The sequence below is a fragment of the Acinonyx jubatus genome, chromosome B2 (genome assembly GCF_027475565.1).
Source record: "Acinonyx jubatus isolate Ajub_Pintada_27869175 chromosome B2, VMU_Ajub_asm_v1.0, whole genome shotgun sequence".
Lineage (NCBI taxonomy): Eukaryota > Metazoa > Chordata > Mammalia > Carnivora > Felidae > Acinonyx > Acinonyx jubatus.
Window position 1 is genome coordinate 51,975,435 of NC_069385.1, and position 25,701 is coordinate 52,001,135.

Consider the following 25,701-nt stretch of genomic DNA (forward strand, 5'->3'; position numbering starts at 1 on the left):
CTGGATAAACTCAAATACTTTTTCCTATCTCTGAAACCTCACTTCCCAAATCTTTTTTTTTTTTTTTAAGTTTATTTATTTGTTTTGAGAGAGGGAGAGAGAGAGAGAGGGAAAGAAGAAAGAAAGAAAGAAAGAAAGAAAGAAAGAAAGAAAGAAAGAAAGAAAGAAAGAATCCCAAGCAGGATTTGCACTGCCAGTGCAGAGCCTGACATGGGGCTCCATCCCATGAACCATGAAATCATGACCTGGGCCAAAACCAAGAGTCAGATGCTCAACCCACTGAGCCACCCAGGTGACCCCCCCCCCCCCCGCCGCCGCCCCCCCCCCCCACCAAGTGAAGTCTTAATTTGCTCTTTCACTCCCTTCTTCATGCTCCTAATGCACTTTCCATGACACCATGTTATGTCTCCAGCACATGTCTGCCAAAGGCTTTCCAGGTCCCAGATGCTGTATCAGGTGCCGGGGCCCAAAATGAGTTCAAAGTCTGGTGAGGGCGGCACTGGGCTTGGGCCTCTAGTAATGTGACTAAAGTTGTAAATAAGGTCTTGAACTCCAGCTGAGGAGTCAAAAAAGGCTAACCGTGAGGGGACATTTGACCTAGGACTTGATTTTCCTTAAAGGTTCAGGTTCTTTTGTTTCTCTCCATGTCCTCAGATGTCCCCATCAGGCCTGCCCTGCAGTTTTCCTCTCACATCCGCCCTCAGCCTGTGTTGTTTCTGTTGTCACCTGTCCAAGAATCACTCTTAAATCTTGGTCACCACTTGAGACAACAGTGTCTGTAACTGGGGCCTGTCCTGCACATGGACAGGGTTGGAATGCACAGACTCCGAGGGTCGCTGGAGGGGAAGTTCACATCCATCCTTTTCAGGAGTCTGCAGCAGTGATGCAGGGGACAGTGGTGGCTTTTACAGGCTGGTAGGAATGGAGGTGTGCAGAGTGGTCTGATCCTGGATGTGTTTTGAAGATGAGGGAGGGAGGAGAAGTTTTTGTTGTTTAGCTTTGGGTTTGGGGGGGAGTGGACAGAAATCAGGAGGTTGGATTTAAACATGTTGAGTCTGAGGTAACCTTTAGACATCCAGGTGGAAATGTCAAACAGGCAGTTGGACGTATTAGTCTAGAGTTGGAGGAAGCATCCAGGCTGAAGAGAGAGATGGGAGTCATCAGGGTACAGGTGGGACTAAAGCCATGAGACTGTAGGAAATCATCTAGGGAGTGGAGGGTGGCTAACACAAACGAGCGATCTGGGTCTGAGCCCTGGAGCTCAGTTTTATTAAAATTAAATTAGAAAAAAAAAACCAAGGAAATATGTGCATAGAGTCTTGCATGGGATAAGCACTCAATTAATGGTAGCTTTAATATTCACATATCTGTCCTGGGTCTTTAGCCTCAGCCGTTCCCCAAGTGTAATTTGTTGTAACCTATTTCCATTCCTTTGGCTGATGCTGATTCTCTTCCTTGCAAGCCTTCCATCCTCCCTTCCTGTGACTCATGCCCTTTCCATTCTTGACCGCTCAGGTCAAGGGTCATCACCTGGAAAGCTTCCCATATCAATCCTACTTCCATGCCAATCTTTCCCCAACTGGGGATGATGACAAATGCATCCTGGTTTGTCATTTGCTTTGTACATGTCGCATGGTAATCCATTTCAGATTGACCGTTTTGTCCCCACAGTTGTGCTTGATGGAAAGGATTGTATTTCCCAAAATGACCCCTTGTAGATGCTTACTCCTGAGACACCGATATGTAAAAAAAAATATGAGAATCTTACTATTTCAACCTATGATGTGTAACTCTAAATGACTTTGGTTAAAAATATATAAGAAAGGACTGAGCTTATTGCTGTTTTTAAAGTACTGCTTAATTTTTTAGCCTCCTAAGGAAGACTCTTCCCTGGGTTTCTTCTTTTCCCCAGCTCTCTATTTATTTACTCTTCTTCAAGATATACATTCTAACTTCCTCGCATTCCTAGCTAGTGGGAATCTTGAATGTGTTTCATTTTCCCCTTTTTTTTTTCAGTTGAATTAAAATGTTCCTCAAAACCGGAAAGACCAGTTATCCAATCTGTTCTCCCACTTTTGGAAACAGAGTTTGCCATCCCTTATCGATCTTACTCCTCTGTAGCCTCCTGTCCAGATGTGCAATATAAGCTGAATGCACCATTAAGTAATTGACAACTAAAGTTTGGAAATTATGCGTTAAAAACCTTGGATCTTATTTAAATTTTGCTTGTTGAGAATAATGGTAAACAATGCTATTTAGGTTCTTGGTTACTTTGTGGAAGGCACCTACCAGATCGGTGAAAGAGAAAAAGTTCCATTCTATTTTGAGGATGGTTTTTTGGGTGGATGAAACCTGCATGGAATAATTGGGTTGTGGAGGGTTTCTTGTCAACGTGCTTCCTTTGCAGGTGTTAGAGGCACAAATAATTCAGCAATTATATTGCCACTTTAATCATAGCTCGTGCTTCTCTTAAAGAAAATAATCTGTTATAAAAAAGAAAAGCAAAGTGCAGTCCTCATATAATTCTTTCCCTCTTTCCTCCTCCCCTTCTTTCAGAGTCATGCAAGAAACTAACTCTAAATATTACATCTGCTTTCACATTAGAGGTCATAGCCTTAGAGCACTGTGAAATCGGGGCAAATGATACATGGTGGATAAAAACTGTCTTTTTTCATTAGGACAACCCTAGAACCCATGCATTTTGGTATAGACAGAAGCTTTCCATCAGAGATCTTAGGCACTAGAATCTGCATACTACATATGAATAAAAACGTCGCTGTAATTCTTTTCCTTCCCCCCATTGCTGTGTTTCTTTCTGGTTTTTCTGTCTTTGACATACACTGTGATCACATGGGCGAAACCTCACATGGGTGAGGACTAAGATACGGCCTCCATGATTTATGCTGCTTTCCACAGTCTTGGGTAGATGTTTCTCTTACAGGTTAGCAATCCACCTAAAAGGCAGCACCACAGTACGTGGCTCATTTGCACAGGAGAAGCACTCACATAGGAGCCAAGCTTCCTGAAGAAATTTTTTGTCTTATCAGAGATATTTTACTTGACATTTAATATGTTGGAGAGAAAAGTGGCTTCTGAGTCACAGAGCCAGGGAACCAGCAATGTGCTGGATTGGTTTGATAGTTACAGATCCTTTGGAACAATGTGTCAGAAAAGAAAAAAAAAAGCTGTTTCCTTTTCTGAATAACCATATGGAAAAATTCAGTCGTTCTTCCTCACTTCTCATCATCTTAGTTTTCTAATTCTGTGATTTTCATCAGGAGGGAAGAGGAAGATGCATAGTAGAGACTTTGATACATCCAACTGCCTTCAAAGTCCTTACTCTTTGCAGAACCCTTGAAGGTAGGTTTGAATGGCTTGTAAAATATGGCCCAGCGGTAGTTTCCAGCTGCTTAGATTTTTGCTGTGCACCTACAACTCCTGTCCTTCAGGGAACAACATTAATCAGTCCTCTCACACTGTCCTCAGGAGGCAAAGCATTTTCATTTTAAACAAAGTCATTGAGGGTAATTGAATGAGCTCCAGCAATATGTGGGTGTGAAATAGCAGTTGCTTGGTTTCACAGAGAAAAGCAGATTTTGATTAAAACTTGGATGTGCCTCAGATGGAGAATAGACCTCCGCACGCCTTCTAAACCCCCACAGTTCCTCAGAGAACATTCTGTGGGCAAAGGAGCTGGTAGTGGAGGCTCCACTGTTTGTCAACAAGTGGTGGTGGAGATGTTAGGTGCAATGTGTCCAGTCCATTTTCCGAGGACAAGAAAATCCTGTCAGTTTTCTCGAGTGAGATTTCCCTTTTCGTCTGCGAAGAGAATCAAGAGTTGTGTAGTCAAACTGGAGACTGTCAAGGGTGATGGGCATTTGAGGTTTTCCATCTACGCTATGACACCTTTGGAGTACTTCTGCCTCTAAGGAGTTTGGCTCTTTATTCTGTGCTTCATAGAAAGTAACAGGAGCCTGCTTCATTTACCACGAGACACACACAAAAGCAGGAATCTACCAGCGTTGATAAGCTTCTTTTAAAAGCAGCCCTTGTATTCTCTAGAGACCTCACGCGGGTCCCCTTAATGGCCTGTGGAGTTTTCTGCTAAGAGAGGGTGGGAGGATTTGCTGTACAAGAGCATTTTTATCCTGTCAAATGATTGAGACAAAATTTAGTTGTATGAGCCTCACGGTCTAGGACCATGGGTAATTTAAACTAATAGCAAGCTGGGTTGTTGGTGAATGGCTCAGGCGGTAGATCTCGCCCGTGAAGAATTTTATTTGAACCATACAGTTTTTTAAGTATTTGAACATTAATATCATTCGATGGGGCCTACAGTGTCCAGTGGAACCCAGCACAGCACTCTCTCCATTTGCATTACCTGTCTGATCTCTGAACGCATTTGAAGTTGCAACCTCTTAGCCAGACGTCAAAATTGATCATCGTTTTTGCTAAGAAGTGACCGGCAATGTTAATGCTGCTAAGCTCAATGACCACACGGCGCAGAAAAACTAGATACGCAGAAACCAAAGGGCCTTTTTAGTCATTCCTAGTCAAGAAAGATGAGTTACTAAAGGCTAGAGTTGGATAATGGGGAGAGAAAGATGGTACAGCAGTATACTTGGTTAATGTAATGTTCTTTTGGTTATAAACGAGAGAGAATGGACTCTGACCTAACTTAAGCAAAAAATGCCAAAACGAACAAAAAAAAAATTAAAGACATTTATTGGGAAAACCTTGAGAATTTCTCACTGAATTGGAGGAAGAGTTAAGCGACCACTATGTGCAGGGGGAAGGAGCAGGGTTGCCCAGGAAATCCCAGGTCTCCTTGACCTTTTCCCCAAAGTGTTACTGTAACAAGACTGGCCTCCCTCAGCTCCAGCTTACTGTCTTAGATACTCACCTTGGATCAGTCAGCTCTAGCCACAAGCCATAATCATAGCCTGGGAGCCCCCTCCCTGTTCCAGAAGCCATTCTTGGAGAAAGGGGAAGCCTTCCCTAAGTTACCTCAAGAAGTCAAGTCCTTGGCATTCCTTAACTGTTTGGTATAGTTATTGTACAGTTTTACCCTTAAGGTTTTGCTTTCCTCATATTCTAATATTTTAACTAGTCCAGTTCAGGGATCTTGAACCTGAGCACCCAGAAGCAGAGTTAGGTTTTTTTGTTTGTCTTGCTTTGTTTTGTTTGTTTTTTAATAAGCCTAGCATCTGTGCCTCTGTGTGTATGTATTTCTCTATTGGTTAACTATTTCTCTGTCTAGATATATTCTTATAGATAACCTTTTTTTTTTTTTTAATGTTTATTCATTTTTGAGAGAGAGACAGAGCATGAGCAGGGGAGGGGCAGAGAGAGAGGGAGACACAGAATCTGAAGCAGGCTCCAGTCTCTGAGCTGTCAGCACAGAGCCTGACGCAGGGTTCAAACTCACGGACCGTGAGACCATGACCTGAGCCGAAGTTGGATGCTTAACCGACTGAGCCACCCAGGCGCCCCAGATAACCTTATTTCCACGTAGCGTTTGGCAGTAAGTTGGCACCTTCTGCATATTACTCATTTTTAAAAATTCATTTGGGTATATGCACACAAGATCTTTGTAGATGCAACATTTTTCCTTTTTTTTTTTTTAAGTAAAAAGTAATTTGTGGGGACTTTTAATAGAGAAAGTAAGTGTGATCAGTACGTAGCCCATTATCCCAATTAGGGTTCTCAAACTAAAGCTGGAGTCTTATGTTTTTTGTTTCATTTTTTTTCTGTCAATGCAGAGAGTTGCTCTGCAAAAAAAAAAAAGAAAAAAAAAAGAAATCTGAAAAATTCTTCACAGCATCTAAATATTTACAGTCCTGTTTGCAACTGGCTAGTTTGAGTCTCTTTAAAATACGATTACTTCTGTATCAGGAGTCTCTTGGTTGAAGTGACGGAAGCCAACTGAAACTACTCAAAAGAGGGATTCACTGGAAGGGTACTTGGGTAGAACTGAGGGAAAGGTAAACCAGAGAGGCTCTGGGAACTTGACTGTGGACTAAAATGAGCCCTAAAGACCTTAGTCATCCCTGTTACTTGCTACCCAAGATGTAGCGGGTATTAATCGTTCTTTTTGACCACACCTTTGAATTTCTCTACTGTATTTGAGGAATTCTTCACCTTTCTAAGACAAAAAAAAAAAAAAAAAAACACCAGAAAAGAATTTCCACATTTTTCCTTGCACCGAGAATGCATTCATGCAACCGAGGCCTAGCATTCAGATATACCTGCGTGAGAATATGGTTGTACCTTAGAGATTCAAAGAAACAAGTGGCATGATGGCTGTGGAGTAGCAATGGTGGCCGACTGGAGGCATTCCGTGTCCAGGTTGGTGAAATGAGCCATAGAGTCTGTGCCCAGCAGTGGGGCAGTGTAGTCTACACTGGCGAGTAGGGTGGTGTTCCTGCCCTCGAGATTCTGCAAGCTAATAAATCTTTAATCAATTCCTTTTCTACTTAACTAGCCAGAGTGGTTTCTATTGTTTACAACTAAGAACCTTGACAGATCAATAAATTAGAACTGGCAGTTTGGAAGGTTACAACTGTAATTTTCTCTCTCCAATTTTGCTTGGTCTATTTAATTCAGATTTTAGAACATGATGATTGGGGTCTGAGCGAACTATGGGCCGAGGGATCTTTCCCTGACAAGATAATAACATTTAGCTTCAGATACTAAATTACACAGATCTGCTAACTTATCACGAGAGACATCAAGCCCTTTTTCGTGGCACCATTTGTTCGGGGTGTCGGGCAGGAGGGGGCCAGTTTATGCTGTGATAACAAACAACCTTCAAATCTCAGGGCTCACACTAACAAAAGTTTATTTCTTGCTCATGCTGTGTATCTGTCACTGGTTGGCTGGGTTGGGGTGACTCTCAGTGCTGTTGTCATCCTCTCTCTGGACCCCAGGCTGGCAGCACAGTCACCATCTGGAGGCTTGCCTGGCACCTTGGCAGAGGGGTGAACGCTCCGGAGGGTCTTGCATGGCATTATTAAATGTCCTGGCTGGAAGCCACACCCAGCACTCATGCTGACAATCCAGTGGCCACATACCCGTTATGGGAGGACAGAGGCCTGTCCTGTGCTCAGAAATCAGAGAGCTGGAAATGTTCGGTGAGCAGCACTTCCGGCCACCACGGTATGGTAACCCTTCAATCATCCGTATCTAAACGGGCATCGTCTAGGTCATGTTTCTTGTTCGCCGTTCTGAACGCCTCACTGAGTATGCACATTTGACAGTATTGAATAAAGCACGTGAAGCTCTTTTCAGGAGGCCTGGATCTAAAATGAAGCAGACATCTGAATTTAGCAGAACAGGGGAAATAAAACAAGACTCCATTTACATCTTATAAACACTGCTGTGGCGTGTCCTGGAGCTTGTTAGATACAGTGATTCTCATTGACATTGTTTATGTTAGATTCCTTGCACAAAGTAGTGATGGGATGATGGGCTGCAGGTCTTTTTTTCTGGGGAGAGGGCAAGCAAGTTTTGAATAAATAAAGCCATGCATCTAAATGAGCTGAAGGCCTCTGGGGAGATGACTCAAACTCCATGTTTAAACCCATCTTCATAGAGATCACTTACTTTTAGTTGGAGCAAGTTGAAAGACTTCCAAACTTCTTTTCAGGATCTGGCCCCAAATCAGAGGCAATATGCATGTTATACAGTGTTTGCTATTGTGCATAACACGACAGCAAGTGTTTTCAGTTTGTTTTTTATCTACTTTGAGTGGAGTACAACAAATCACTTACAAATCCTAATTCACAGAATGCTAATTGAGCACAGTGATTAGATCACATGTGGAGGGAGGCCTCCTCATTCAGCAGTTTTGGGGGTAGAATATGGGGAAGCCAGTGAAGGTAACGCATGAGATTCTTGGAGACCTGTTTCTGTGGATTTGCACTTGTCATGAAAGGACTTGATTATCGTGCAGCCTCATCTGTGAGATGGGCTCATATTTTTATACTTGAGGCTGGAAGTTTAAATTCTGCTCCCGTCCTCACTGGATGTGGCATCCCTGGTCTAGTCTTTAGTTTTCTCCTCTGTGAAAAGTAGTAGTGCTTAATCCACATGAAAGTTGTGAAGATTAAACGAAAGCATGTAGGTAGAGATGCCTGGCCTATGGGAACAGCTCTGGAAATGAGGATGGTCTCTGTTCAGCCTTGCGTTTCTCCTGGGAAGCAGGCCCTTTGGCATCAACAAGGTATAGACATCCGTGTCTGGGGGGGTATAAAGCCTAATATTCGTTGGGATGTTTAATATTTTTCATTCTTGAAATTTTTAATTTAATTTTTGTTAAGTTTTAATTTAAATTCCAGTATTAACGTATGGTGTTACACTAGTTTCAGGCGTACAACATAGTGATTCAACAATTCTGTACGTTACTCGGCGCTCATCATGACAAGTGCACTTCTTAATCCCCATCACCTACTTCACCCATCCTTCCTCCTTCCTGCCCTCTGGCGACCATGGGTTTGTTCTCTATAGTTAAGAGTCTGTTTCTTGGTTTCTTTCTCTTTTTTTCCCCTTTGCTCCTTTGTTTTGTTTCTTAAATTCCTCAGATGAGTGAAATCATATGGTATTTGTCTTTCTCTGACTAACGTACTTCGCTTAGCATTATACCCTCGAGCTCCACCCATGTCGTGGAGAATGGCAAGATTTCGTTCTTTTTTATGGCTGAATGATACTGCGTCGTGTACATCTACCACATCGTCTTTATCCATTCTTCCAGCAGCGGACCCTTGGGCTGCTTCTATAATTTGGTTATGGTAAATAACATTGCAATAAACATAGGGGCGCGTGCATCCCTTTGCATTAGTGTTTTTGTATTCTTGGGGTAAATCCTCAGTAGTGTGATTAGCAGATCATAGGGTAGTTCTATTTTTAACTTTTTGAGGAAACTCCATACTGTTTTACACAGTGGCTGTGCCAGTTTGCATTCCCACCAACAATGCTCAAAGGTTCCTTTTTGTCTGCATCTTCACCAGCACTTATTGTTTCTTGTGTGTTTGATTTTAGCCATTCTGACATGTGTGCGGTGATATCTCATGGCAGTTTTGGTTTGTATTTCTCTGACAATAAGTGAGGTTGAACATCTTTCTATGTGTCTATTGGCCATCTGGATGTCTTTGGTGAAATGTCTGTTCATGCCTTCTGCCCATTTTTTAATTGGATTATTTGGGGGTTTTGGGGGTGTTGAGTTGTATCACTCCTTTATATATTTTGGATACTAACCCTTTATTGGATATGTCACTTGCACATATTTTCTCCCATTCAGTAGGCTGTCTTTTTGTTTTGTTGGTTGTTTCCTTTGCTCTACAGAAGCTTTTTATTTTGATGTAGTCCCGAGAGTTTATTTTGCTTTTGTTTCCCTTGCCTAAGGAGACATATCTAGAAAAATGTTGCTACCGCCAGTGCCAGAGAAATTGCTGCCTGTGCTCTATTTTAGGATTTTTTATGGTTTCAGGCCTCACGTTTCGGTCCTTGATCCATTTTGAATTTATTATTGTGTGTGGTGTAAGAAAGAGGTCCAGTTTCATTCTTTTGCATGTAGTTGTCCAGTTATCCCAAGATCATTTGTTGAAGAGATTGTCCTTTTCCCACTGTATATTCTTTCCTGCTTTGTGAAAGATTAATTGACCATATAATTGTGGCTTTATTTCTGGGTTTTTTGTTCTGTTTCATTGATCTATGTCTTGTTTTTGTGTCAGTACCATACTGTTTTTGACTACTGCAGCTTTGTAATATAATTTGAAGAGTGAAACTGTGATACTTCCAGGTGTCTGATTTGGGGAAGCATTTTTATCCTATGTTAATGAGGGAGAGTAAGTTAATTAGGATGAGCATCAGTGTGTGTGTGTGTGGAGGGGGGCGTTTAGAGGGGGGTGTATGCAGGGAGCAAAGCTTTGTGGCAGCTCCGGAAGTCAGAAAACTGAGCTCCAGGCCTTTGTGTGTGTGTGTGTGTGTGTGTGTGTGTGTGTGTGTGTATGCATGTGTGCACATGGTGCGGGAGGGAAGGGTGAGGAAGCAGGGAAGGTGTAGTTCAAAGGAGGCCAGTGGAGTAATCATGGGTTAAATAACTAAATTATTTTTCTGATCCTGCCTTCTATATTTTAGTCAATTAACTGCATGCTATTATACTTGGTATTTTATATACATTTAAAAGATAAACTTAGTTTAACCAACACAAGAAACCAAAATTTAAATATTGACCTTGGTAGTACAGGGAAGATAAGGCCTTCGAGAAGTTTACGATTTAAGAGTGGGGTGGGAGAGGCCCTGTGCTAGGGGAGTTGCATGTGTTCTTTCATTTAATTTTCAGAAGAAACCGATGAGGTGGGAATTGTCCTCATTTTGCAGTTGAGGAAGCCCAGGCTCAGAGACATTTACCAATTTGGGTAAAACAGAGCTATGTGGGATGAAATGAAGGGTTAAACTCAAAACCCATGACTGTTTCCATTTGCCTGTTGAGATAGGTAGCCAACAACCAATTCTTACGTAAGGTAGATTACTTACCAGATACAAATTAAAATCAAATTAAAAGGCAATCATAGGCTGGGAGAGGATATTGAATATGTATCACCAATAAAAGATTAATATCCAAAATATAAAAACACTACCACCAACAAAAGACCCCCCCCCCATACACATAGGTTAAAAAAAAAAAAGAGAGAGAGAGATAGACAACTGAACAGAAAAATAAGGAGGGGATTACATTATATATATTATATATATACACATTATATTATTATAATTATATTACATTATAATTATAGTTACATTATTATTATATACATTATATTATGTACATCATATATAATATATATACGTATATATGTATATGTATATGTATAAGTGTGTGTATATATATATATATACATATATATATATATATATATATATATATATATATATGAGAGAGCAATGTGAGTATACAGAGAGATGATTAGTTCCACCAATAAACCATGGAAGCAGATCAAAACACAGTGGGATTCTAGTTTACCCCCATCATACTGGAAAAAATCCAAAGGTCTGATAAAAAAAGGGTTGATGAGAATGTTGAGCAAAAGGAACTTCTTACTAAATGACTTTATCCAGGTAGCTCCCATCCACAATTTCTTTTGTTATGTCTTCTTTCTCCATAGCACTCCTACTTGATCACAGTTTTTTCTTTCTTCTATTCTTTTTTTTTTAAAGATTTTTTTAAGTAATCTCCACACCCAACATGGGGCTTGAACCCACAACCCTGAGATGAAGAGTCCCATGCTCCACCAACTAGCCAGCCAGGGACCGCCCCCCCCCCACTCCACCTTTCTTTTATTCATGTTTGCAGTCTTATCCCCTGTGAAGATCAGGTGCTCATCTGTCCTGCTCACCACTGCATCCCCTGTGACTATGATAGTACCAGCACATAGTAGGTGCTCAGTAAATATTGGTTGAAAGGATGGTTATTTCAATCTTTGCAGTGCTAGACCTATGTGTTTGAGGAACATCTGAATCTTTCGAGAGCTACTCTAGAGTCCTTTTGAGGTGTTTAATTTCTGAATCAAGGTATTACACTACAAATTCTTGGAACAGAGCACCCAGCATTGACTTTGCTTCAAACATTGGTGACTATAGAACAGAGGTCAGAAGCCATATCTGGCTGGCCTGTGCCTGTTTTTGTATGGCCCATGAGCTAAGAATGGTTTTTATAAATGAGCACTTGCAACCTACCTTATGATAGGAAACATTAACTTTGTGGGTTTTTAAAGTTTTTTCAATGTTTTTATTTATTTTTGAGAGAGAGAGAGTGTGAGCTGGGAGGGGCAGAGAGAGAGGGAAACACAGAATCCAAAGCAGGCCCCAAGGTCTGAGCTGTTAGCACAGAGTCCAATGTGGGGCTCGAACTTGTGAGCCACGAGATCATGACCTGAGCCAAAGTCAGGCGGTTAACCGACTGAGCCACCCAGACGCCCCTAACTTTGTGGGTTTTTTTTAAAGTTTATTTATTTATTTTGAGAGAGAGAGAGAGAGAGTTCAAGGGGGGAAGGAGGACAGAGAGAAGGTGAGAGAGAATACCAAGCAGGCTTTACGCTGTCAGCGCAGAGCCCAATACAGAGCCTAATCTCATGAACATGAGATCATGGCCTGACCCAATATCAAGAGTTGAATGCTTAACCAACTGAGCCACCCAGGCACCCCAGGTAACATTAACTTTGAATCCCAGTGAAGCAAAATGCCAAAAAAAAAAATTCCATTCTTCTCATTAGTGGATCTGTATTACAAAAAATGTACACAATTGTTATATTTTGAATTGAAGAAATAAAAATGTGTAAATTTGTCTTTTCTCTTGTTATGTAAGTATTACTTAATATATTTAATTTTGCTTCTTGGCTCACAAAGTCTAATGTATTTATTATCTGATTGTTACAGAAAACCTTTGCCAACCCCTGCTATGGAAGTGGACCCAGGGCCACTTAGCTATGACCATTCCACCTGGGGCGACCACTGACCTTCCTGAGAAGAATGGTCTTGACTTCCAACAGGGACACTGAGAAAAAGTTTTAATCCTCTAACTATTCACAGGAATGTCATTATAAAGTCTTCAAGGTCTTTGTTTTAAGGCCATTGCCATGCAGTGAACATTAAAGTGAGTTAAATCTTGGTGTTTGTTTACCACTGCCAGTTACCCGCCTTTTCTAACACAAGTGTATTTTTTTGGAGCAGACTGTATTATGACAATCAAATGACTTTTCCAGTCAAAGATTCTTTTCCAGTATCTTAGGTCATAGCCCTTCATACGTAAGATGGCTCAAGCCATGTGCTATGAGAGGTCCAGGACTTTTCCTGCCCTCCAGTGTTCTGATAATATCTGGAGCTTACATTTTCTGGTCACTCTCTCTGAATTCCTGCTCAGTGTTCTACCTGGGGCCACTGCTTTCCCCTCTCTGCCCATTTTTTAATCCCCCAGTGTGACACCCACACAGGCCTTGCTGAAGGTCTCAGGGTAATGGAGGGAGATACTAATGCAGTTCAAAACAGAAATTGACTTAAAATTGATTGCTCAAAGTTTTCTTGGCCATTGAGGATTTCTTACTGGCTGTATTTGCTTCTTAGACTCATGCACCATTGATCCTGCCTTCTCTTGCCTATACTTTAATTCCTTTCTTCCCTTTTCAAGGCTTCAAGCTCCACTCCCATTCTACTCTGTTGAGTTCCCAGAAAATTCCAGATACATGTCATTTTTTTACTCAGGCAGTTTATCTTCTGGTTTTCTCTCTCCTTGCAGGCCTGGCCTAGAGATGAATTATGCCACTCTGGTGGGAATTGGCTGCAATCAGTGTTTGTTTTAAAAAATCATGTTTCCCCATCTTCTCAACTGGTAGACCACCCATGTAATGTGCCTAGCACAGTGCCTTGGATGCAGTGAGCACTCATTACATGTTGGTTGTTCTTATTATTAGGAGGATTGTGCGAAATTAGTTCCAGTGTTGGTCCCCTCATCCTAACTATGGCTGCTGCTTTTGTATGGTATGGGGAATTATATGATTAGGACATTTTTGGGAACAGCAGTGTATTGCTTCATGCAGAACTCCCCTTTTTCCTTTATGCATGTCTTCATCTCCTCCTTTGATTTTTTGGGCTCCTTGGTGAACTACATTGCCTTCTGTCTGCCATTAAAATGAGTTACACAGAGGGTGCTGACATGAATATTAGGGTTCAAGAGTTCCTGGAAATAACCCAGCCAGTGCATTCTTTGGGATATACCCAAGAGAACTGAAAACATAGGTTCACACAATGCTTGTACACAGATGTTTATAGCAGCATTATTCAGAAGAGCCAGAAGTGGGAAGCAACCCAAATGTCCACCAGCTGATGAATGGATACTCAAAACGTGGTATATCCATAAAGTGAAATATTATTCAGCCATAAAAAAGAAAGAAGTCCTGATACATGCCACAATGTGGATAAACTTTGAAAACATTATGCTAAGTGAAAGAAAACAGTTACAAGAAATAACATATTGCATCTCTCCATTTTAATGTAATCACCTGAGTGGGTAAATTTATAGAGACAGGAAGTAGATCAGTGGTTGCCAGAGGCTGGGGGGAGGAGAGAATGGAGAATGGGGTTTCTTTTTGATGTGATGAAAATATCCTGCAGTTAAAAAGTGTTGATGGTTGAACAACCTGTGTATATATAAAAAACCGCTCAATTGTTTAAAATGGCAACTTTTATAGTATGTGAAATATACCTCCGGTAAAAGTAATGCCCAGAGGCCCATGGAATTTATGACCAGGGTGAAACTACATGCTTTTCTCTGTTCAGTTAAAGATATAGTCACTGTGGGAGAGTCCTGGACCCTTGGCCTGTCGGTGCTCATTAATGGGGATGGGCGTGCTTAGCAGAAATGTAGTGTCTATGTGTTTGCTCCTCTTGGGCATTTGTGTTAAAGAGAACAGCAGTTATACGGATACCTCACTTTTAAAGTTTTTTTAATGTTTATTTATTTTTGAGAGAGAGACAGAGTGTGAGCAAGGGAGGGGCAGAGAGAGAGGGAGACACAGAATCCGAAGCAGGCTCCAGGCTCTGAGCTGTCAGCACAGAGCCTTGATGTGAGGCTCAAACCCATGAACCTCGAGAGCATGACCTAAGCCGAAGTTGAACGCTTAACCAACTGAGCCACCCAGGCACCTCCCAGGATACCCCACTTATAAACAACTCTTCCCAAGCTTACAAAAGCTTGCTGTGTCATTATCCTAGGTGGTTCTCATAATAGCCTTATGAGTGAGATGGTTGTTATTTCCTTTCTACCAAGAGGGACTCTGTTAAATTACTGCTTCAAGGTAAATAGAGGTTTTAAACCAGGTCAGATTTAATACTCTTTCTACTCTATACTATGCCCTACATCCATGCTGAAATCTGGATCTCAGAAAAATATGTTGATTACTATAGATTTTAGGTTTGATATTAAGGCTTCTTAGATATTTTCCAAGTCAATTAATATATTTTAAAGCTTAATTTTAGCTATTTTGTTAGGGTGGAATTTCAAGCATGCTTTCCATTGCTTAAGAACAAATTTGAACTGATTGTATAATTATGATAGGGAATATTCTTTTGAATAGTGAATATTCATTTTGTACAGAAATAGTAAAAAAAAAAATGGCTTATTTAACTAATGTGCACTTATAGGACATTAACCTCAATCAGAAGCAGAGAGCTACATCAGTTTGGAAACCTAAGTGTTTGACTTCATTTTGGTACCCTGGATACAGAGAATTGTTTTGGAAAATCTGAATGCCTGGGCCTTATTCCTGGACAGGGAATGTTCTTATTTATAAAACCAAACCACTAGCATAGATTGAAGTCTGTTTACACATATAACATTGTGTCCTTTCTCATTATGGTGATATGTTGAGACAGGGAACAGGAAAAAAAAAATACTATCTCTATATATAATTTTGTTATTTAAAAAATATAGGTAAACTAGGATGCTGATAATTAAAGGTACATATGTTTGGACAAGCCATTAACTTAATAGAAAAAAACAGATCAAAAGTGCTCTTAAGGTTTATACATTTTTTTTAAAAAAGAATAAAACCGTATAGGAATGGGAGAAGTGAGTAAGGGAAGTTGGGAATTTAATTTTCTGTGTCTTGTATTCAAGGGGTTTTTGGATTATAGTTATTTTGAAGGCAAAAATTTTCAATTTAAAAATAGAAGGGAAGAAATAGGAACAGATTGGAGTTTGGTGGAAAAAAATTAGAGACAGAGAAAAATACAACAGGGAGGCTCTGTGTAGGGAATTCTTATGTTCAGTTTCTTCTCAAATTTCCTGTGGCTTGTGTAGACAGGAGTTACAAAATTTGATGAAAACAATCCGATGGAAGCCATGGACAAGCATTGCAGAATCACGAACATCTGTTTGCATACACATTTGTTTGCAGTTGATTTCAGGGGGAGCATGGGCCTCATGAAGCCCTTAATCTGGGAGTGGATCAGAATCAGGCATAGGAGTTTGCAGAATACAGATACCTCTGCCTCCCCTACCCCAGGCCTCCTGTGAAGGACCACTCCCTCCCTCACTGGAGTGGGTGCCGGGTTAAGACTTGTCAATTATGATTGAGATGGTTGACTCCTAAACCTGGTGGAGAAGCATCCGCAGCAAGTGTTCAGGGTTTTGTTTTGTTTTTTTTTTAACGTTTATTTATTATTGAGAGACAGAGACAGACAGAGCATGAGCAGGGGAGGGGCAGAGAGAGAGAGGGAGACACAGAATCCGAAACAGGCTCCAGGCTCTGAGCTGTCAGCACAGAGCCGGACGCGCAGCTTGAACTCACAAACCGCGAGATCGTGACCTGAGCCGAAGTCGGACGCTTAACCGACTGAACCACCCAGGCGCCCGGCAAATGTTCAGTTTTAAGTGAGAGCTGCCCCAGTGTGATGTGATGGGCTTTTGTCTCCTGGAATCACCTCACTGCCAGCTGGGCTGAGCCTCAGGAGGTGGAGCCCGGGGTCCTGCCCAGCAGCCTGGAGGGTGGGGCCCCCACCAGCCCACGCCTGGAGGTGGTGCTGAGGCAGACAATCCTATCCGTGGCCAGGGCCAGTTCTGCCTTCCTTGGTCTTCTTAAACTGCACCTGGGAGAAGAGCCATGTTTTGTTTTCAGGGTAGTAGCCAATGGCTCCTCCCTCGTATGGATTTTTATGTTACCTCATTTGTAAATAAGTGCTTGTTTTATATTGTAAAAATGTTGAATGTCAAAAAAACCCTTTTTTTAAGACAGAAAACTTGGTAGCTTCTTGAGAAACAAACATAAAAGAAGTTGCAGTCATCTCTTCCACTCTTCTGCCTTGTCCACAGTCCTGCTTTATGTTTGTATTTCTCCAGCTACACACTGGCATTAGCCTAGTATCTAAGTTGATTAATAACATCGCCCTGTCTCTGTGTGCGTGTGGAATCTCTACAACCATTTATTTAGCAAGGTGAGTAGAAGCCTCCTATGGAAAGCCACTGATTCGCAGTAATTGGTCAGTTATGTAGAAGGTAGTTAAAGCAGTGATTAACAAAAAGCATACACACAGTCTGCTTTAACTCAAAACACGCATGCACATTTGTTTGCCAGGCTTTTGTTGTGAGTTTGGCTCCTGATTGGAGTTCTGGTCTTTCTTGCAAAAACCCATCTGAACTGCATCACCCTTTTCCAGTTTTGGTTTCTTCAAAGTGGGGCAAGAACTTAACACTTGTGAGGCAACCTACGTGCAAAACACCTTTAGATTTCAGTGATTTTGTTACTCCGTTTTACAGTTGCTTTACTCATACCTAACTCAACGGCATTTAAAAATAGTACCTAGCTTTTATTGACTTGGTTTCTGTAGAAAAGAGAACTGTTTTCTTTCTGTGCACAGGTTTCATCAGTTTACCTAATTTTAATTAAATTATAGAAGTTCAATAACTTGTGCAACTGATGTAAATTGGTTTGGGAACAAACCAAGTCACTCCTGGTGAAAATACAGCTACACTGGTAGCAGCAGGAGAGCACAGGTAGAGACGATGCTGAATGTCCGTTGATCTGACAAGTTAGTTTTTTTTTTTAATTTTTTTAATGTTTGTTTATTTTTGAGAGAGAGAGAGAGAGAGAGCATGAGTGGGGTAGGGCAGAGAGAGAGAGAGGGAGACACAGAATCTGAAGCAGGTCCGGGCTCTGAGCTGTCAGCACAGAGCCCGATGCAGGGCTCGAACCCACGAACCGTGAGATCATGACCTGAGCCAAAGTCAGACACTTAACCGACTGAGCCACCCAGGTGCCCCTGACAAGTTAGTTTTGTAGAGAGATTAAGAATGCTCCCACTGTAAGAAATGTTGAAGAAGAGCAAAACTTCACCATGTTTTCAAGTATGTTGGAGTTACTTTATTTGTAAAATGAATTCCTACAAGGAGGAATGCATCTGTTTACCTTTAAGAGAATCTGCATGCATAGTTGTGCAGGTGGGATGAGGGGGACTGGACCAGTTATGAACAGAAGGGGCATCCCTTCAAGACTTTGTGGGATCGGCCTTTTGAGTCAAACATAGTTTTGCATTTAACAAATAAAATTGACTGTAGCAAGTGTTTATAGTTTTGAGGTTACAGGTCAACAGCTTTGGGATTATGAAAACAAACTTTATATAGTAGAAAAATCTCAGTTCTCTTCTTAACAAATAGGTTTGGATAACACCTAACTTGATTTCAAGGTATAGAATATATATGTACAGGTTCCGATTAAATTTTACAACCGGTACATAAATCGTTGTTGCCCTTTTTATCTATCACACATTTAAGGTTGATAACTTGATTCCATCTAAATAAATAAATAAGTAGTATTTATATTTGGCTAGATTGAGGTATTACTATGAAACCCAGCTAGTGGATATCCCTACTTTCATCCAAAGTTATTTAAAAAAATTGTCCTCAATCCCAAGAATTATGTCATGTTCTTTCCTCCCTGGCATTTAAATCAATATAAAAATGTCCCTTGGAATCACTTATGTGGGGGACTGTAAACGAAGTAAAATACATGGTGTTCTCATGAGGTTTGTAGTCTGGTTAGAGAAACAAGACCAACGTACTTGCAACAGATTACAGCAAACATTTGATTAAATATAAAATGAGAAGTGCAAGCAATAATTGCTGAAGAACCTGCTTTGCATAGTTTATCTTGCACATAGTAAAGGCTTGAGTGAATAGGAAGTTTGGGGGAAGTACATGAGACAAAATAAGTGGAATTTGAACTGACTAGTGAATAAAAGAGAGGATTGTTGGTAGGAGAGGAAAGGTATGTTCAGGACAGGATACACTTAGGGAGCAGACCAGAGAATAGGGTTTGTTTTATAATCCTAGAAGGCCCTATAAAATCCTAAAAAGTTCCTTATAGTATTTATCTGAGCACCTCCTAACTTCTCTGAGCCTTGGCAGTGAATTATCTTTGATTATACTTCTTTTCTTTCCCTGGGAATATCCATAAAACCAACGTTCTGTTACAGCCTACCATTCAATCTCTAACGTTGTGGCATTGGGAGAGTTCTGTGGGGATTCATACCCAACAATGATAACCATCTTTTACCTAGTGCCTTGTAGGTACCTGTATCAGTCAGGATAGGATAGGTTATGCTGCAGTAACAAACATCCTCAAAATTTCAGTGGATTAAAATAACATATAAAGTCTATACTAATAGGAAAAGTATAAACTTCCTATGGGAAAGATAAAACTCTGAGACCTGGGATGGGGGCTGCATAATGTAGCAGAGCAAGTATGGGACTAGTTGCCTAGAGGTCTGGCTCTGAGTCACAGCCCAACTCCTCCTACCTATGTGACATCGATATGTCATTTCATCTCTCTGAGCTTGATTTTCTTCAATTATATCTTGATATCTTGATTTCTTCAATTATAATATGAAGGAGTCTAGCTCATCCTTAAGCTCTCTTTGAATACAGTGATTCTCTGCATGCATAAAACAAGTAAAAATAAAAGCTAGAATAGTTTCTGTCTTCTAGATTCTAGAATGTATTTGCTTTTTTTTTTTCTACATGTTTATGTATTTATTTTGAGAGAGAGAATGTATGCGAGCAGGGGCGGTGGGGGATGGCAGAGAGAGGAGAGGGAGATTCCCAAACAGGCTCTGCACTGTGAGTGCAGAGTCTCAGGAGGGCTTGAACTCACAAACATGAGATCCTGACCTGAGCCAAAATCAAGAGTTGGACGCTTAACCGACTGAACCACCCAGGTGCGCCTATAATGTGTTTGCTTTTTAAGCTCTTCCAAGATGTTTGTTTGTTTTTCTTTAACATAAGGACTGCCAGTCTTTTTTTCTCATACCATTAAGAAATATGGTCAACATTTTCATCAGCTTAGATCTGCTATATTTATTTGCCCAATTTGTCCCCTTTACTCTTGTTATTTCCAGTCTGAAATGGGGAAGGAGACTGGGCCAAGGTCGGCTGCCACATTGACGGCTCCACTTCTAACCTCAGGGATTCTTGCTCTCATTCACCAGAGAGCTCTGAGCCCAGAAAGTTCCATGGTGGCAAACCCAATTGACCTCTATAAAGGTCTGCTTCTTTCAGCAATGCTTCATGTTCCTAAAAAGGGCCAGTTAGTGATAAAGATTGTAGATCTTTCCTTCCATTTAGGTTTGAAGCTTAAGTGCTTTTGGTTCCAGAGTTGTGCAACGAGCTTGCCCTGCCTTGTGTTATACTGCTGGCAGCCTCCCATAGATGGAAAAGAAACATTTTTGGGGCTGCTTCTGCTTGTCAGGCACTATAACTTACAGTGCATTCAGACAGAAGAATGTTCTATAAATACAGACTCATGAGAGGAATGTCCCAGCACCAGAGTCTTATTTTTAATTGTCAGTAGGATTCACTCAGGCTACCTAAAACTATATAACAATCAAAAAGGACCAGAGAGTGGCAGTATGGACAATATGAAAATGACAGAGATTTAATAATGAGTGAAAATGTATTGAAAACCCATAAATCATACATACGTATGTGCATACGTGTGTAATTGTGTGCAACTGATGGCTTGTATTCAATGGGGTGTGATAGCCTCATCAGAAAACTGATGATGCCCTTGAACCATGTGCAAAATGGTGGGTGGTTTGGCTGGGCTCCTGGACTCTGCTGTGCTCTTTTCCTTCTACCTATCCTGGGCGGTCCTACCCACGGCAGAGGACCTTATGCCTTGCCTGCTTATGCCCTTTCTCAAAGGCACCATGCAGTGTCTACCATTGATTTCCAGGAAAGGTTTTGCTTCCCACCCATGTGCTGTGCCACACTCGGCTGCTGTTCCATGTGTCAGCCTTCAGGGTGGCTGCAGGGTGCTGCAGCTCTGTGACTCAGATGCTCAGTGTGGCCTCTTTGGATACATTCTGCCACGACCCCTGTTTCTCTGCACTTGGTGACTCTGGGTGACACATGTTAATTCTCTTTAGTAATGAAAATCACATCTTGTTTAGACTCTAGAACTGAAACCCTTTCTCTGTAAAATTGCTCAACAGCACTGAGCTTTACCATTGACAGGCATTCTGCTCGACATTATTCCCCAGAGCCTCCTTAGAGGCTCTAGGGCTGGGAGGCTAATGGGGCATCTGTATGGATGTGACTGGAAGTCTTGGGATTACAGTGAGGGAACCATGGGGAGATCTGTGGGCTGGCCTGAGAATTGAGGACCAATGTGGGCTGAGAGGCACCAAAGAGGCCTTAGGCACCCCTCATGGACAACTCTGAGTCCCAAGTGACCTTGTGGGGAGGATAGAGGTAGCTATTCAGGTATTGGGGGGAGTATCCCCTCCTTCCTCTCGTAACCCCCTTTCCTGTCTTCCCTTCTTGATTCCTTGATTCCGTTCCCTCCATTCAGGTAGTTTTCTTGTTTTCCCCACCCTCTACTTCTCCTTTGTCTTTGACAGCTACTCAGGATCTAAGGATCCTTAAAATGGGTTTATAGGGGGTGCTGCAGACTTTCTATCCTGAGGCTGATGATTTGGGAGCTGGTGAATGGGGAGATGTTAACTGGCTGGAGTTTTCTAACTGAAGTAAGTCCACGAACTCCTAGCAGATGTTGATTCAGATGATGTTAAGCTTCTAGGAAATTTTTGAGTTTATTTATTTATTTTGAGAGAGAGATTGAGAGCAAACAGGGAAGGGTAGAGAGAGGGAGAGATAGAATCCCAAGGAGGCTCTGCACTGTCAGTGAGGAGTCCAATGCGGGCTTGAACTCACAAACTGTGAGATCATGACCTGAGCCGAGATCACAAGTCAGACGCTTAACCAGCTGAGCCACCCAGGTCCCCCAAACTTCTAGGATTTTGACTTACAGAAGGTCTGGGTCCCCTATATGTTTTGAATAGGGCATGCATATATGTGGAAGTGTGTGTGCATGCGTGTGTATATGTGTGTGTGTTTGTGAGAGAGCTAGAGAACACGAATCCTTAAAAATGTGGTTAATGTTGTCTTCCAGTTCCTGTTTGATTTCTTAGGCAACCTTTCTTCTATAATCTTACAGACAAATGAGACTCCTCCCTCCTTTCCTGGTTATGTGTTACCCCAGTGAGAAACATGATTTGACATTTGAGTTCCTACTCGGCATGTAGATGCTGTGTAGTTTCTATATCATGAAACCAAATGAGAGCCTCTGCCTTTCACTGGATCTATCCAGGAATTTGGCTGCTCTTTCTACTGTCTATGAGAAAAACCTAAAATACAATATGTTTTATTCTTTTAGCTATTCCCTCGGGGGTTCCAATCTCACCCAGACTTGAACTATTTTGACACACACGCACACACACACACACGCGCGCACACACACACACACACACACACACACACAGAAAACATGGTGAATTTAAAGATGTCGGTTGAAGAACAAAACCCAGCTCAAATTTGTTTGGCATTTCTTTCCACCTTACCAGGGTAACTTAGAGATTCAGTCTAGAGCTGAGCGTCTTTTCTTCCTTGTCCTTAATTCCTTCCTAAAAGTTATCAGGGCCTGCTTGAATTATAGTGCATTTTTTTCTTGTCAGAGTTGATTTGATTTCTGGTTCCCTTGCCTCCCAACCTACACTCTGTGTAATGCTGCAGAGGCAGCAGATTGATGGGGAAAGGATTCAAAATGCTGCTCTGCATTTGGGTTTCAGCATGTGTGCCGTCTGCTGCCAGAGGCATTTAGCAGATGGACTTGGAGAGGTAGGACTGTGCCTCCACAGGGAGGGGACCTCTGGGGAAGAGGTCCCTAGGGGAGGGGCTCTGCCTTTCCCACCTCGCCATTCGGACCCTGACCCACCACCGAGTCGAGTCCATCACGAGATGATTAGACTCGGCTTCTGTCGTCATGTTCAGTTTGGAACAGTTTGCTTATGATGTGTGTGGGCAGGGATTTCTTGGAGTCTGTTTGGGGCTCGCTGAGCTTCTTGAATCTTTATGTTTAGAGCTGTCGTCAAATTTGGGCATCTTTTCAGCCATTCTATCTTTCAATTTTGTTTTTTCCTTTCTGCACTGCATTCTTACTCTTCCTCCTCTGCGAGTCTAATCTGAAAGTTAGACCTCTTGATATTGTCCTACAGGTCCCTGAGGCTCTTTTTACTACCCACCCTCCCCCGCCAAAAAAAATCATTTTTTTTTCTCTCTGTTGTTCAGATTGGATACTGTCTATGGATCTGTCTTCAAGTTCACTGACCTTTCCTTGTGTCCTATCCATTCTGCTGCTGAGTCCATCCATGAGACTTTTATTTTGGTTACTGCATTTTTCAGTTCTGAAGTTTCCATTTGGCTCTTTATATCTCGTATTTCTTTGCTGAGGCTTTCTGTCTTTCCACTGGTTCCAAGAATGTATGTCCTTGCTTCTTGGAGTTTTTCTAGAACGGTTGCATTTAATTTTTTTCAAATAATTCCAACATTTGTGTTATGCCTATATTGGCATCTGTTGATTGTCTTTTTCCCACGCCAGTTCGGATTCTCTTCATGTGCCGAGTAGTTTTGGGTTATATCCTGGACATTTTGCATATTATGTTATGAGACTCTGAGTCATAACTCATAAACTCTGAGATTAAATACCATAGATAAGGTTGATATATTTGTTTTCACAGGCAATTTGGTTGGATTGAGGCCTCACATTTCAGCCGGCCTTCTGTGGATCGTAATTTCAATATCAGTCCTGTTTTCAAAGTCTTTGCCATGTTTTTTTTCAGACCTCTCCCACATGCATGCCACCCAGTGTCCAGTCTGGGACCCTGACCCAAAGGTCAGTCGCCTTGGCTCCCAAAGCCTTTGATATGCTAACAAGGGTCAGATCCATGTTCCTACGGCCCAGGGCTTCATAAACCACTTTATGGGGTTGCTTTCCTTTTCCACAATTTTCCCAGTATTTTCCGGTTCCTTGTGGTTTCTGAACCCCTGACCAGAAAGGGTGGGCTTTAGTTATTCCTGCTCTACTCATGCTGTACTGCATACCTCTGGTAACTGTGCCTGAGTCCAAGGCCAAGATAACAGAAGAAAGAGACAGAAAACACTCGCTGGGGCATTTACCCCATCCTCTTGGGGTGATAGCCACAGATAAAAGGGTGAGCTGCCCTCTCCTCTAGAGTTTTAGGTGCCTGTGGCCCCCTGCTTGACTTCCACCACTGCAGTGGGATGGCCCAGGCATTGGGGTGCTAGAATAGAGGGGGAGAAAAAAGAGAGAGAGAGAGAGAGGAAAATGAAGGATTTTCTCACTGTCTCTGAGCATTAGGAGGCCCCTTCTCTGCTGGAGCCTGAACTGGAGGGCTTTTCCCGATGCTCTTGGTCTGTGCCAATGCCCGCTTCCAGTGTGTGGCTGTCTCGAGCGGGGGCCAGGAAAGAGGACCTCAGAAGAAAAAACATTGGTGACCTCACTGCTCGTTCAGTGGTACTTTGAATTCTGGTCTTCTTCTCCAATCTGCCTGCTAGTGTTTACTTTTCAGATTCCTTAAATCACTGCTTGTGTGTTCTGTCCAGGTTTTAGTGCTGATTCAGTGCAAGACACAGGGTGGGGGTGTGCTTACACATCTTATCCAGAACTGAAACTGAGATTCCTTTGTTTTAATGACATTTTTGCACAGGGTACCTGAATTTTAAATGTCACCCCAAAACGTGTAACTGACCCCTGCTCTTTTTGAAGCAGGACTGACTGAGAAAAAGGGCCTGAGCATGCAGAGGGGAATGCATGTTCCCTGCCACCCCAGAGACTCACAGAGCCCTGCACACTCACTCAGGCCAAGTCCTAAAGACCGTGATTATCTGAGGATGTTACAGAAAGGTTGTGGCTGATGCTTGCACGCTCTCAGCTGTGCCTGGTAGCATGTCCTGCTGGGGACCAACTCTACAACTCCCACAACTCCCTTCTCCTAAAAAGGAATAAATAATTTCCTTCAATCGTTGTTTTCCTGCCCACTAACGGATGCTCTTAATTAGCACAAGATTGCAAAATAGATATATTTTTCTTGTTTTGGGCTTGTTCCTCCCAGAAAGCTTAGGCTTCCCCGACATCGACACATCAACACATGCTCAGTGGATGGTTTAGTTTGCCTCAAGGACTCACAACCTTGTTCTTTTCCACAGAAAAGACGCAGAGCTTCAGTTGTTAGCCATCTCTCCCGATATAAAATTGCTGGTTCTAAAACCTTTCTGGAGCTTCCTAGTTGTGAGAATGTGCACTTAGGAGTATTGCAACTTTATAAAAATGTCCCAATCACTCTGCCAATTATCCAGCACAGTAAAGAAACACCCTTTACATCACTCATCCTACTATTTCATCCCTAAAGACCTGTCGCATTGAAGTACAGAGGAATGGGCCATTAGAAGCCTTCCTTTGGCTTATGTTTGTATTTTACACAAATATGTTGAAAAATGTGCAATCGTGGTACCGTTCCTTGTTTGACAATTTCTACGGGAGCTACTTGAGGTCATTCATGGGTGTGGGGAAACTGCCTACGAGAAAAGAAGCCGTTATTCCACATTTCAAGACAAGGAAAGCTTTTGCACCAGGCGGAATTGATGGCTCTCTTTTCTAGGTCATGGGTGGGTCTGCTTTTTTTTGTAATAACTTTTTTTTTAAATGCGGTCAGTCTTGCTTGGGGCTTACGGTCTCGAATTAATGCATTTCTATTATGTGCATACGTGTAGGCTGGTAGGCAAAAGAGCATGTTAAA

The 25,701-nt window shown here is 41.9% G+C and overlaps 1 protein-coding gene across 6 annotated transcripts in view; it reads left to right on the plus strand.

The window, feature by feature from the left end:
• METTL24 (methyltransferase like 24) overlaps positions 1–25,701 on the plus strand; it is a 167,940-nt gene that overhangs the window by 1,529 nt on the left and 140,710 nt on the right. The window lies entirely within an intron of this gene.